General features: G+C 59.0%; 1 protein-coding gene across 46 annotated transcripts in view; it reads right to left on the bottom strand.

Moving 5' to 3' along the window:
- LOC132597126 (metabotropic glutamate receptor 7-like) overlaps positions 1–12,917 on the bottom strand; it is a 303,251-nt gene that overhangs the window by 218,319 nt on the left and 72,015 nt on the right. For 34 of the 46 annotated variants that reach the window (XM_070045229.1, XM_070045244.1, XM_070045248.1 and 31 more), the window contains one exon: positions 11,966–12,077. The exons of 10 other annotated variants lie outside the window; for them this stretch is intronic. The gene's annotated coding sequence lies outside the window, so the exon portion shown is untranslated. Of the gene's footprint in view, positions 1–11,965; positions 12,078–12,439; positions 12,507–12,917 lie in introns of all 46 variants that reach the window. 2 more of the 46 variants (XM_070045246.1, XM_070045239.1) reach the window with 1 other exon arrangement.

The following is a 12,917-nucleotide window of genomic DNA, read 5'->3' as shown; positions in this document are numbered from 1 at the left end:
ACTACGGGCCCAGACTGACGGGGAAGGGGCATGGCCCTAAAGAGGTGGCCAACAGCCCCCTGCACCCTCCCAGGATGTAGGGGCTCACAACCTCCAGGGAAGAAGCTAGGCTGGTGGGTGGGGTCCAGGAGGAGGTGACCTCCAGCTCTGGCACCACTCCCAGCCCCGCCCTTCCAACAGGCCAGGAGACCTGGGATCCCACGGGGCCCTACAGCTTACAGGGTATGTGGCCTTGGGCCCTTGTTGCTCCTCTCCAGGCCTCAGCCTCCCCACCACACAATGCAGGAAGTGGTCTGGATACCCCAGGTATCCCCCTTCAGCTCCGCTCCCTCAGTGCTAAGCCCTGCCCTCTCTCCAGTCCAGGGGTGTCACCTAGAATCTGGGCCAGATGGGGTGAGGCTTTGGCAGTTAACTGGAGGAGCCTCTGAAGCCACCCAAGTCAGAGCTGAAGAGCGTATGGTGCTCACTCCTCCACCGCACATCCATTTTCCAGAAGAGTGAAACTGAGGCCCTGAGAGAAGGTCGGGGTCTGCGCCAAGACCTGAGTGTTACTGGTGGGATGGTTAAGAGCACGGGCTCTGGGGACAGAAAGACTTAAGATTAAAATGTCAGCTGCAACAGAAACTTGTTACGTGAAGTCCCTTGCCTTCTCAGCCTCAGATTCCTCATCCATAAAATGGGCAATAGTGCCTCCCTCCTACGACTGCTGAGTTGAAATAAGAAAATGCATGTAAAGGGCTCGGCCAGTGTAGCAAACGCTTGGACAATGGTAACTATCATGACTGTGGGTAGTATTAACACAAAGCCAAGTGGCCGGGGGGAAGGGTAGGTGGGGTCCCGACCTGGCTCATCCTCCAGACCAGGAGGGCCAGCCAAATTCCTCAAAGCCCCCCAGCTGTCTCCCCTCTTCGTTAAAGGCCTCTCATTAGTGAGCCTGGGCACCTGCCCCCCCACACGTAATAAGCCTCATTAGTATCTTAGCCCCAAGCTCTGAACCCAGAGTCTGTGCATGTGCACATGCGTGAGGGTGGGGGGCTGCGACAGGCCACCAGCCAGGAGACAGCATCCCCGCCAACCACACCCCCTGCCTGTCATCAGCAGGGCCCGTCACCACCCAGCTTGTCACCTGCCTGCCTCGCACCCGCACCACCTGTCACCCACCCAGCCCATCACCTGCACCACCTGTCACCCACCCAGCTCGTCACCCACCCAGCCCATCACCTGCACCATCTGTCACCCACCCAGCTTGTCACCCACCCAGCCCATCACCTGCACCACCTGTCACCCACCCAGCCTGTCACCGGAGCTGCCTGACAGGCCTCTGGGTGAGGGACAGATGGGGAGGAGAAGACCACAGGGGTGTGGAGCTGGGGGCCCCAGAGACCCTGTAAGACCCCCACTTCAGCTCGGCATCCTGCAACATCGCCATGGCAACGTCTCAGCCGCAACCACTTTCCCAAACATCCCCCCCGCCCCCCAGGCCCTGCTCTTAGCTGAGCTGAGGCTGAGAAGAGCCTTGACTGACAGCAGAATGGGACAGGAAGGAGCTGCTCATCAGCTGGCTGGCCTTGGCCATCCCTGCCCTCTCTGGGCTTGGTTACTCCATCTGCAAAATGGAGGGGCTAGAACTAGGGAGGCCCCTGTACAGCGGGTCATCCCTTCCCAGCCTGGATTTGCTGAGCCAGTGGCCAGTTAACCTGTGAAGGCTGGTGGGGGCGGGGTACAAAAGGACAGGGGGTTCTGGGTTCTTCCACACTCCTTTGCCCTGGCCCAGCTAACACAGGCTGGGCCTCTGGCCCAAACTCACATAGCAAAAGAGGAGGAGCAGGCTGGAAGGCAGAGGGGCTCTGCCACAGGACTGCCAGCTGGAGATGATGCCACAGTGGGTGACCCAAGGCTGAGTGGGCCCCCACCTCCAAGCTGCATTATTTATAAAACCCAGAGCTCCTAGCCGAGCAACAGCTGCGGTGCCGCCCCTCCAGGGGGCACAGGCAGCGGTGGAAGGGTGGTGCCTCCCGGGGGGAGCCCCCTGGGGTCCCGGGCTCCCTCCACAGCTGGCTGGGGCAGGGGCTGAGGTGGGAAAGGGGCGGCTGCGCCATCCTTCCCCTCCCAGCCCCCTCTCCTCTCCTCTCCTCCATGCAGGCAGGCGGCGATAGGATTACTTCTGCATGACTGCCCGCTCCACAGGGTTCCAGAGACCCTCCTGCCTGCAGCAATCTAAAATTCCTGTAGCCCGGCCTCTCTCCCCTTCTCCCCACAGTGAATGCTCCAGCTTCTACCACAGCGTGCCCGCGGCCGCCACCACCACCAGCGAGTTGGCCGGGGCCCCAGGTCCTTGGAGCCACGGGCAAAGGTAGACCCATCCTCGGGGTGTCCCTCGGAACCCTCTGAGGCCCAGGCCCTGGTCCATCCCCTCCGGCCCCTGGTGCCCGTCCAGCCCCACAGGGCAAGGCTCAAGCTGGGGTCGGGCCTGCCAGATGTGCCAAGGAGGACCGGCACATACGTGCAAACACACCTGGTGGGTCCTGGCGTGCCTGGCCACATCCTCTGCTGCCAAAACCTGGATGTCCCCACCTCTGCTCTAACCGCCCCCTCCCTAACCTCACTAATCCTTGCTACCCCTGGGGTGGGCAGACAGCTGGGCCAGGCCAGCGCCTGTGGCTCCCCAGGGCACAAGAAGCAGGCAAGAGATCGATCCACTGAATTTTTTAAGGCTCTAATGGAGCCTGCCTCCCCAGACTTGGGGCCTGGGACACAGGCGATCTCTCAGGGACCCCTCCCTCAGCATTGCAGTTGCCTCCTCTTTCAGGTCTAGGGGGTCGGGGCACCTTTCTAGGAGCCTTTCCCCCAGCAAGAGGCACAAGGGGTCCCTGGGAAAGAGATGGGATTGGGGGGCTGTGAGCAATACCCAGAGGCCCCCCCAGTCTCCCCAGCCCTAATGCAGGCAGAAGCAGCTCAGCCTCTAAATCACTCCCCTCATGCTCCCCTCTGAGGCGGATTCTGTGCATCTGTAATTAGGGGGTGGAACAGATGGTGGAGATTCCGTTTAAAATCATGCATCTAGTAAAGTAACCTTCACTGTTGGAACTGACTCCCAGGGAGACCAAGCCCCAAGCCCGGATCTGGGGGTGGGGTGGGGTGGGAGGGGAAGCATGTCAAGCCAGCACCTTCTCCATCTTTTTTCCTGAAGCTCCAGGCCCAATGTCCCCCTCAGGTGAGCCCAAGAAGAGGGGGATTTGGCAAGCACCTGAGAAACTGCAGGTTGGGGGTAAATCCCCCTGCCCAGACCCCCCCGCCCCCTACCCATACACGACAGAGTCAGGGCATGGCTGGGTACTCAGAGTTCTTGGCTGCCACACCAGGATGACCAGGTGCCAAGAGCCCCCAAAGAGGCCCCAAACCCTCAAAGCCCAGGCCAGGGTGCCCAGAGCACAGGGTCTTGGGTGGGGCAGCTTTGAACCAGATGTACAGCCTCGCTGTCCAGGAATGAAAGGCCTGGGGCAATGAGGGGGGTGGAGATGCCTCCCCAGGCAGAGGAGGCTCTGGGAAGTGGGGGAGGACCAGGCAGCCGAGAATGAGAGAGAGCACGGAAGAGTGGGCCAGTGTGTCTGCAAGGCTGAGGCTATCTGGGGGGAGTTTGGGGGAGGGAGGCTGGGGAGGACAAGGTGGGGTGGGGGAGCGGTGATGGAGAGCGCTGAGGAGGGAGGCTGTGCTGGAACGTGTGATGGTGGGAGTGCGGCTGCAGGGTGAGGTGTGGGCGCAGGGCGGAGCTGCTCTGAGGGGTGACTGGGCTGGGGCCCTGTGTGTTTGTGTATGAGTGCGGGACTGGTGTTTGGAGAGGGGTGGGGCTGTCCCTGGGCCCTTGGATGGCTGAGGGAAGTACTGGAGCTGCAGCTTGCTGGGGAACACACAGAGGACTGCTTGTTTGCGGAGGTGCTGGGATCTGGGGGGGGGCGGGTGTGCGTGTGCGGGATGCACATGCACGTGCACGGCCTGGAAGGTACGAGAAGCTGAGGGGACATTACTGTTCAAAGATGCACCGTGTCTGTGTGTTTGAGGTAAATGGTGTGGCTACAGGGGTGTCCTCCTCCGCGTGGGTGTTGAGGCGGTGTGTGTACGTGTAAGTCGCGGGGAGAGTCTGGAAAGGTGTAGGGGGCTGTATCGGTGTGTCTGGGGACGTGATGAGCTGCAGCGGAGGGAAACGCTGGGGCCGTCGGGAGAGTCTGTGGGTGTCTGGTTAGGTGCTGGGACTCTGAGAACCTGAGTGTGTGGAAGGTATTAGGGCTACAGTAGGGTCCTGGGTGTATCTGGGGAGGTGCTGGGATTGGAGGAAGAGTTGATCTGTTTCAGGATGTGGTAGAAGCCTTCTGTGTGTGCTGGGGTGTCTGGGGGTATATTGGGGGTCATAAACATCTGGGTTTTGGTTAAGTACTAGGGCTGTAATATGTGTTTGGGTGGGTAGGCATGTGGTGGTTGTGTGTTTGGGGGTGCTGGAGCTGTGAGTGGGGAAGTGGTTGTGTATTTAGGAGGTACAAGGGGCTGGAGTTGGGCCCCTGTGCCCAGACAGGTGATGGGGCTGCGGGGTGAGGGCGGGTGCCCCTCTGAGGAGGTGAAGGGCAGAGTCCTGGCCTTTGCTCAGGGGCCCACCTGGGGGCTGCCCGCTAGAGCCCCTCTGCCGGTGGTGCCCGCCTACCCCCAGACCCCACGTCCGGGTGTCGAGACAGGCAGTCCATCTGTCTCTTCCTGTGCCCAGGCCGAAGGAGCAGTGCCGCCTCCTCGCTCCCTGGGGGGGCGACAGCAGATCCCAGCCCACCCATCTGCCTTCAGATGGTCGAGGCAGGAGCCTCCACAAAGCTGCCTGGGGGGCATCCCTGTGTTTGAAGAGGCACGGGCTGGGGGGTGGGGGGAACTGCACAGCAAACAGTCCTCGTGGAGGCTCCTTTGAAAACCACTGACGCCAGGAGAGACCAAGAGGGAGGACAGGGGCGGGTATGTCTGTCCTTGTACGTCTGTGCGGGTCAGCGCCCAACTGTGTGCCTTGGAGCCCCTTCGCATGTGTTCATGCCGGTGGCCTCTGTTCAAGCAGCATCCTTGCCTTGGAAAACAGCCCTCCAACCCAGGCTACGAGCTCACAGCCTCACACAGCTACCCCCTCATCCATGCACCCTGCCTACACTACACCCACACGCCAACATCTGCAGAACACTGCACCCTGGTACACATGCCCCTCAGCCCCAGAGTCCCAGTCCTTCACATGTGTACGCCCATGACACACACCCGCACACTGCAAAGCCAGGTACAGCCACATGCACCTGTCACATATGCATGCCTCCACACAGACATACCCGACAAGTAGCTGTCACACCCACACCCACACCCTCCACACACCTTGGGGAGTGGATCTCCCTGTCACCCCCATATCCCACCTCATATGAACTCAGTCTCTCTCATACACATTGTAACAGACACTCACCATCCCTTATACCTGTACATACGCGCACATGTTTGTACATGTGCATACACACTCTCACCAGCTCTCAGCTCTTTCACACCAGCCAGTTTCTCTGTGTCCAGGCCAGGCCCTGCAGGAAGGCTGCCACTGGCTGAAAGTGTCTCCTGCCTCCCTGCCCTGCCAGCTAGGTCAGAGTGGGGGGCATACCCCCCCATCATGACACCATGGCTCCCTGGGAACCCTGATCTTCCCCTCCAGAGAGAAAGAGTCCTCTCTCTGCTCTGGGGTGTCTGCCACTGTTGTGTGAGAGTGTGACTGTGTATGTGTGTGTATCAACATGTTCTGAGAAGCCACGATGAGGCCTGTGTGTCACTGCCTGTATGGGTAAGAAAGCATAGGGACAGGTTCACCGGTTATGTTTGTGAGATTCAAGATGAGTGTGAGAGCAGAGACATGTATGCCACAAAATGTGTATTTGTGAGTGTGTGTGAGGCCAGACCCCTGTGGACAGGCGTGAGTATGGGGGGGTGCACTTACACAAGGAGACACACAGTGAGTGTGAGTGGGGAGTGAGTGGGAAGTATTCTGGGATATTTTCTGAGACAAGGGGTATGTACATTTGTGAGTAGGGGTCAGGGCTAGGAGAGGCACCCTCCGCAACTCCCTCCCCCTACAAAGAGATCAGGGGAAAGGGGTCTCTGGGATCTGGGGGGAGTGTGTGTGTGTGTGTGTCTTCCTCTCTCTCTTTCTCCCTGACCTCTTTAGCAGCTGGAAACTGAGCCGGGGGTGGAAGGAATGGAGACTTGGCTGGCCTGGGGGTTTGGGGAGGGAAGCAGGAGAAAACACCTTCCAGATTCTCATCAAATCCTTGTCTGTGGTTTGTAGCCTTCAGTCTCTCCTCTCTCTTTCTCTCGGTCTGGGTTTCCCCCTTTCTTTATCTGTTCCTGCCCCTCCCTCTCTCCCCCATATCTCTCCTTCTCCCATCTCAGTCACCTTGTCTCCCCCCTTGGATCTCCCTGTCTCCAAGTCTCTGTCTCTGCCTGTCTGTTACTCTCTCCCCAGGCCCTTCCATTTTTCTGACTCCTGTCTCTGCCAGCACCTCTGTATGTCCGTCTCTCCCAGTCCTGGTCCATCTGTCTGTCTCTCTCCGTCTGCCTGTGCGTGGGTGTCTCTGTCCATCTGCTCCGCCACCCATCTGTCTGGTTGTCTGTGCTAGTCCTTCTAAGGGTGCCCACTCGCTCACCAAGACACCCTCCCCCAGGTCAGCAAAGGCCTCTCCTGGCTCAGGGGGCGGGGAGGGGGTGCAGAGCTGCAGCTTCTGGAAGCTTCAATAGCAGCTGGCTGAGCTGGGAGTTCGGGGCCAGCCAGCTGCAGAAGTGGCCCCTCCCCTGGGCTCCCAAGCCAAGGACCCCAGAGCAGAGAGAGGAGAAAGCAGGGCCTCACTGCAGCTCAGTCTGTGTGTGCGCGCGTAGGGGGAGGCAGGGGGCCTCACTTTGCCTTCACTTCACCGTTCCCCCCAAAGCCAGGCCCTGTAGGAGAGGAAGCTTCAGTGCCCACCTCCCTCATCCCCTCACCAATGGAAGAGATGCTGGGGATCCAGGAGGGAAGGGCTGGGGGATGCCAGGCCTTGGACGAAGCCATAGCTTCCTGTCAGATGGGTGGGAGGGGGGCTCCTTCCCTCCTCCCTCCCAGGCAGTCCCTGGGGATCCCTCCAGTGCTGGTCCCAGCTCCAGACACGAGGGGCCCCATAGGCAGTTCTCACCAGCTCCCACAGGGACCATTCCTACCCCCCAGCTGCCCCAGAGCCTCTGACCCACAGGGATAAGGCGGAGGGGGGTGGATCACAAGGGTGTCTCCTCCCTCCCCAAATGGAGGTTGGCTCTGGACATCTGGAGTTCGTGGCCCTGTCTACGCCCTGGCCATCCTGAGAGGCCCCAGGCAGTCCCCCTACCATTGCCAGCCCGGCACCACACACACACACACACTGCACCCCAGCACTCGTGGCCCACCACCGCCACTCCCTGGCCCAGCAACTCTGAGGGCTCGAGAGGAGCCCTACCGCGGAGACCTGCACCCTACACTGACTGGTGGCAGCCTCCAGCAGGGCCCCTGGCACAAAGCCAGCAGCTGGAGGAAGTACCCCCCAACACTTCCCAGGAGGCTCTGTTCCTCCCTCTCTAAGAAGAGCTCACAGTCCAAATCCCACAACAGATGGGGAAACTGAGGAAGGGATGGGATGACACAGTCAGTTATTCTTCCTGAGACCCTGGGGTGGGATCATAAATGAGGAATAGGGAATGAAAAGGACACCGCAGGGGCAGAATCTGGCTCCTTCCTGACCTGCCACGGGCAAAGTCCATGTTGGCTGCACAGCCCTGCACAGCCCTACCGCTGGGCCAGGGTCAGGGGCTGGCTCCCTCCCTCTAGAGCTCTCCTTGCCCCTGGCTGGGCCCCCTCCCTCTCCTCACTTCTGAGCAGCCCTCCCTGCCCTCTCCCTCCCAGCTCTGGCTCTCTCATCCTCAGCTCTTGGAAGCCTAACTCACTGTTTCCCCTCTTCTCTCCCCTCCCTCCCTCTCTCCTGGCAGCGGCGCCTCCCCCTCCCCTGGGGGGGCTCTGGCCACAAGGGTGCCCGCCTGCTCCTCTCCCCAGGCTCTGGCCCCCTCCGCACCCAGGAGTCCCCCCGCAGCTGTTCCAGCTCTCTAACTATACAGAGGTGGACGGAAAGAGCCTAGGTCCCAGGCAAGAAAGGGGAGGGGGCCCCTCTAGACTGGATTTCCTCCTGGCAAACAAGGTGGGGGGGATCCAACCGGATGACACCCCTGGTGTCTCTAACAGTCCTAATGTTCCCCGCTTTTAAAAGTCCGGTGCCTCCTGACAGAGCGCCCACAACCTGTGGGGTGCTGTACCTGCCTCAGGCTCCGCCCCCAGGTCCAAAGAAGAGGTCGGCTCTGTTCCCAGACATTTGGGGAGTGGGGAGACACTGCCCTGGGGCAGGAGCATTAGTCAAGTGACCCCTCTCAGTGCCCGCTCATTTTGGGCTGTGGGGTGGGGAGTGGCACATGCCTAGGCCTTCTTGGTCCCCTGGATGCCATCTCCAGGGGCTGTGATCCTGGCTCTTCTCCTTGACCGTTTTCTCTCTCACCCCCTCATCACTGGCTTCTGTCACCATCTTTTCCTCTTTCCACCTCATGTCGGGCTCTCTGGGTCTCTTTCCTCCCCACCTCCCCCAGCTCTCTCCCTGGGGGGCTCATCTGCTGACATTAGCAACAATGTTACCGTTGCTCCCCCCTTCAGTTCCCAGCTCCACCCCATCCTGGCTTCCCCCTCCCCGGCTCTGTCCCAAGAGACCCAGGGGACCCAGAGGCAGAGCTGGGCTCCATCCCATAATGGTGAGTCTGCTTGACCTCACTAATCACACCAGAAGTGCCTGGGCATCTGGTATGAAGGCATGGCACCCTGTGGTCTTGGGTGGCTGGCCTGAGGCACAGAGCTCTGTATTCCACAAACCAAAAAAAAAAAAAAAAAAAAAAAGAAGTTGACTTGGGGTGGGGCAGAGCAGAGAAGAGGGGAAGTGAGGGGGATCAGGTTTGCCTGGAGGAAGCCCCTGTCCAATGGGGAACAGAGGCAAGAGGAGGTAGTGGCTCGAGCCAGCGCTCCAGGCTGATTGAGAACAAGCATGTCCCTCTGGGGCTCTGCCGGTCCAGATCAGCCCCCCCTAAAAAAAAGGTCTTCTGCCAGGGACAGTTTGCCCTCCAAGCCTCCAGCACAGCCACACCAAGCAGGTAAAGATCCCGCGTCTCTGTCTCTTAATCTCCTGTAGAATCCAAATCCATCCTCCCTACAGTACACCTCCACTTAGCTCAGCAGGGGGTTCCATAAGCCTCCCTGCCCCAATCTAACCAGGTGGAATGGGAGGGGACAAAGCCCCCCAGCTCCCAAGCCCCCTCACCAAAGGCCCCCTCAAGGGCTGGGGAGCAATGCAAAACAATCCTGGAACCCACGCACCTTCAAACCGAGAAGCAACCCTGTCCATCCACAGCACCTGGGGGTGCTGGGGCTCCCTGCCCCCACGACCCTGTTCCAGACCCCCCAGCCCAGCAACCATAATAAACAGCAAGCTCTTTCTCTTTATGACACCAAATTCCTGCAAGCCGAACAGCTCCTTCCATCACTACCTCAGCCATAGATCACATTAAAAACTCACAGAGGGCAACTTAAACACATCACATTTGTTTCTCTCTATATTATTTCAAAAGTAATGGCATTAAAAATGGATTTTACTACAGAAAATAAATATCAACACGTGGGCCGGGAGCCCAGGCAGGGGGAGAGAGCCCACCAGGAGAAGGTCCCTGAGGGCTTGGGCACAGCTTAGGCACTGACCAAGGAGGTGGCTGAGAGGACAGACTACACCTGGGGTGGGGTGGGGTGTGGGGGGAATGCCTGGGGAGGGGGCAATGCCCGCCCACCTGGGCACCTGCCCCAATGCCAGACCAAGAGGGACAAGAGTCACTGGTTTGAACTGGACCCCCAAAGCTCATGCCCTCACTGATCTTTGCAACCTCTGGAGGATAGGAGCTCTGGGGCAAGAAGTTCACTAGTCTCTAGAGGTTATTCCAACTATTAACACAGCAGAAGAAAAAAATGAATTCAACTTACTATCCAGTTTGATTTTCCATTACTATAAAAATATACATCTGCTCAAAGGAGGGAGATGGCAAGCTGCAGGCACATGCCACCTGGGGGGTCCCCCTGCAGCTCACCACCACAACCCAGCCTGCCCCTCCAGGCGGCAGGAGTGGGGGCTGTGTGTGGGTGGGGGACGGACCAACTGGTAATCTGTCACCTACAGCCCCAGCTCACACAGCTACACACACCGGACCACACGGAACAGGAACAAGCCAACAATAGAAACACCCCAAATGCTCCTGGCAGGACTCTGCCCAGGCCCGGGCGCATGCCCCCGCCCCGCCGGCAGCAGCAGCGGACGAAATGTGGCCACCCTGACCCGGAGGCAAACTTGTCCTCACACCCTGAGCCTCTGCCCAGGGAACTGGGGCCAAGTCCCACCTGACACCAACTGGTCCGGCGGGAAACGCCTGCCCAGCCAGACAGGCACAGGCCCCCCAAGGGTCCCTCCTTGTGCTCAGGGGCCAGGCTGGTGCAGCCTGGCCCTACCTCCCAGGGTGACGCCTGGGCCCAAATTCAGCTGGCCCTGCCAGTCAGGCACTGGTGCAGAACGGAGGGCACCAGGCTCAGCCCCGCCCAGCCCCAGGGCCCCCAAGCTAGGAGGGAGGGGGGACTCCCCACCCCTCCACATCTGGCCCTGGCCCCCAGGGTCTGCAGTAGAGAATTCCCGCCCCCGCTTCTCTCTCTCTCCCTCCTCCCTCTCAGTGCCCGCTGCCCGTCTCAGGGACGGCCCCAGCTCCCGCCTCAGGCCAGCAAGGCCCACATCCTTCCTCCCTCAGCTGGCCCCTTCGCCTGGCAGGAGGCTGGGGGGTCAGGCTGCTGGGGAACCCCTCCAGCTCCCATCAGTCTTCATCCCCAGCCCCTAAACTCTGGGTTGCTGTCCCTTTTCCTGTAGAACAGGAAACAAAGTTATTTCCTAGACTCAGAGCCAGCCCTCTGCCCCTCTGGCTCTGCCTGGGGACCAGGACCCAGCAGGGGAATGTGCCCTTAGCCAGAAAGCAGAGGGATTCTGCAATTCACCCCCAGCTACCGGCCCAGGGGGCTGACAGCTGTCACTCAGCACCCCACCCCCTGGGGAAGAGGGGGCCGATTCAATCAGAGCCTCAGAGGAAACGCATTGATAGGCGATTATTTATTTATTTATGCAAAAGTGAGCCGACTTTGTTCACCAGGTAACCGGGCACGCGGCCCAACCCCTACGGCCCTGGCTGCCCCCAAATCCCTCCTCCGCCCCACACCCGCTCCGGGTCATTAGGTCCCCGCCTCTCAACTCCCAGAGCACCAGCAGAACCTTGGGATTTGGGGGTTGAAGGGGAGGGGCTCCTCCCTCCGCAGTCTCCCCCTTTCCCAGGGCCGTTCCTAAAATCCAGCCTTGTTCTCCGGTCCCACGGTCCCCCCTTCACCCACCCCCGCCACACACTCAGCAAGCTGGAGAGCAAATTGCAGTTTTAAATCCAAAGACGGAGGGAGGGGGAAGGAGGAGGGGGCGCGCGGCAGCGCTGGGCGCGCACCTCGCCCCCGAGCCGGGGGAGCCGCGGGGCGGCCAGGAAACCCGGGAACCCCCCCTCCCCGCGCCCCCTTCTCGTCCACCTCCCCCTCCCCCTTCCCGGCGCTGCCTGCCAGGCTTCGAGCCGCGCCCAGCCGAGCCTCGGGCCCCGGTGGAAACAAAGACCGATCGCACCGCGGGCACCGCAGCCACGGGGTCCGGCGGACCGGACCCGGGCGCGCGGAGGGGGCGCAGAGCACCCCCGGTGCGCTGCACAAAAGAGCCCGGCCGGCCGGTCCCCAGAGGGGGTCTAGGGCTGGGGAGGAGGCGCCACTCACCGGAGTGCTGGGCTGCCGGCTCCGTTGGTCCGAGCCAGGCGAGGGGCTTTGGGGGGCGTCTGTCTTCCGGCCGCGGCAGCGACGCGGGCGCTCGGCAGCTTCGCCGCTCACCCTAAAATCGAGATCGTATTTCCCTTTGAGTCCTAACACTATGATAATATCATCTCAGTTATGGTATAAAGCAGGTAACTGATTTGAGAAGGGTACTGAGTTTGAGGACATATTGACTGATTCATTCTACAAATACTTTACTAAGCGACTATGCTAAGGGCCTGGGATCCCATGAAACAAAATGCCAGCAGAAGTGAATCTCTTTAATGAAACAAAGTATGTGGAAGACAAATCATTAAATGCTTACTTACAGTAAAGCATGCAATGTATCCTGAAATAGGATATATAAATGACTATATGTCCAGGGCTTCCCCCAAGAGCAAGTCTTCTCTAAATGGATTCTTTTCTTTTCTCTTTCTTTACCTTGTCTTCCCCACTTATACCTCTACTCTCTGCTTCAGTGAAAGATATTTCTCCTTTCCACTTCTAGCTGAAAAAAAAACAAGTCTCAGGTGTCAATTTACTATGTAACTGTGGGTCCCTCTCTGTATTACAAAACAAGACTCAGGAGACAGTGAGTCCTGATATCATGACCTCCAAAAGGGTCACAAGGGATCTCTGAAAATTTCAATAGTTTTAGTGTCTTTTCTACATCTTTTCCAATGATTCAGGTATGGAGGTTTCTATATCTTGGGCCTAGAATTCCTTCTACTGAGTGGTGAGTCGATGTGGTTTTAGTGCTTATATCCTATAAGTTCTTTTAATTAGTGTCTTATAGCCTCCCAAAGTGTTTATATATATATATATATATATATATGACTGGCCACCATTTAAAATGAAAAAAATAATTTACATTGCTACTTATCCTCATTGAGTTGCCCATTTAAGAAGCAGAACTACA

Source organism: Globicephala melas, chromosome 3, assembly GCF_963455315.2.
Source record: "Globicephala melas chromosome 3, mGloMel1.2, whole genome shotgun sequence".
NCBI classification, from domain to species: domain Eukaryota; kingdom Metazoa; phylum Chordata; class Mammalia; order Artiodactyla; family Delphinidae; genus Globicephala; species Globicephala melas.
This window is presented reverse-complemented; position numbering and strand designations above follow the sequence as displayed.